General features: G+C 42.4%; 1 long non-coding RNA gene across 1 annotated transcript; it reads left to right on the top strand.

The window, feature by feature from the left end:
* The first annotated feature begins 6 nt into the window (after positions 1–6).
* LOC107580520 (uncharacterized) lies at positions 7–704 on the top strand. Its single transcript, XR_001608656.1, has 2 exons — positions 7–194; positions 305–704. It is a non-coding gene; the product is annotated as an uncharacterized lncRNA (long non-coding RNA).
* Positions 705–1,569: the final 865 nt, after the last annotated feature.

The following is a 1,569-nucleotide window of genomic DNA, read 5'->3' as shown; positions in this document are numbered from 1 at the left end:
ACCCTTAGAGTGAGACAGAATTCTGAGCGTTTGATGCATTGTCCGGATCACTAATCTGACGGAGGAGGACCAGCCGTTATGACATCACTGACCACACTCAATGACATCATCATCATCATCATCATCGTCACGTGGAAGTCCAGTTGCCACAGAGACGTTGTTGTCATGGAGATGCACATATCTTGCCTTCGAAGGTGTGCCTGTGCCTGTGTGTGTGTGTGTGTGAATGAAGTTTTGCTGTGCGTTTGCTTGTTTGTGTCTGTTTTTGATCCTTTGATAAGTGTTCTTATTTTCCACCTCCAAGGGTTTTGTGCTATAGATGAGGGAAAGGACAAGCAAGTGCACACGCATTATTTTTCACAGGATAAAAGCGTACCGATGGACTGCATTATAGGAGCTGCGCTCGGTCTGAACTGGACTCCTGGTTCTTGTGGGATTTACCGTACGTGACGTGGTGAAACTCGTGACGCTTGTGAAGGGGTGGATCTGTCCTGCTTTTGACGGCTGACAGAGACAAACATTCCGGCACCGGTTCAAGGAAACGCAGGCATGAGTGCAAAACTCCATCAACAGAACAATCGCTGTCATTTTTAAAAAAAAGTCTTTAAAAAATAAAAATGCGCAGAAAAGAATCGCCATATGAAAACATGTACTAGAAAACTGTCAATATGCTTCTGACTCATGAATACAGTTATACAATGGAGCCTCTCTGGTCGTTGTCATTGCTGTCTCTCTCTGGCTACTCCTACTGGTTTTGCAGTATATGGCACACATGCTGTTCTGTGTACACAGAATATCTGGATAACCTGCAAGCTAAAAAATTATTCCAAAAAACTTGGCTGCAAAATATTTTAAAAGCCGAAATATGGGATTTATCTTTAGATAGAAATGCTAATTTTACAGTTGGGGATGCTATACACATTGGAGCTGCTTCAAAATAACATCAGAATTGAATAACTACTGATTACAATTCGTTTTTTTTGTAAGAACTAAAGGAGAAACCGGGGTTTGGTTGATCACTGCCACATCATCTGGCTGATCTTTCTCCACTGGCAGCCATTCAGAAGTAGCCGTGTGTTGTCATTAAAATAGAGAGAATATACAGCATTTCACTGATTTTATCAAGCAACGTTTAAACATATCTTAGATGTTTTATCAGTGATTCTGCTTCAGAGGTTTTTAAACATCAAATGGTTGTCTATTTTTCTTTGGCATCACTAGTGAAGGTTTGAGACTGGATGAATTTGGAAGAGCTACGCTGCCAAACTGCTGCTGTGTCTTCGTGTCGGTTATTCTGAATTCTGCCTGTGTGTGTTTTGTGTCATCGGGTAATTGGTCACCAGGATGTCGTCTTCCTGCAGCTCTGAAGTCATTAGTCACATGATCATTTAGGTTCGGATGATTGGTTCAAAACAGCCTGGAAGTAGAACTAAGTGCTCATGACTGCATGTTACACAGGCTGTGCTCAGAATTACATACTACACACTACTATAGTGTAGTGCAGGGGTCTCCAAACTGGGTCCCGGAGGGCCCTGTCCTGCAGTTTAGCGCCAACCCTAATCAAACACA

The sequence above is a fragment of the Sinocyclocheilus grahami genome, unplaced genomic scaffold, assembly GCF_001515645.1.
Source record: "Sinocyclocheilus grahami isolate Dianchi unplaced genomic scaffold, SAMN03320097.WGS_v1.1 scaffold35216.1, whole genome shotgun sequence".
Classification (NCBI taxonomy): Eukaryota; Metazoa; Chordata; class Actinopteri; order Cypriniformes; family Cyprinidae; genus Sinocyclocheilus; species Sinocyclocheilus grahami.
This window is presented reverse-complemented; position numbering and strand designations above follow the sequence as displayed.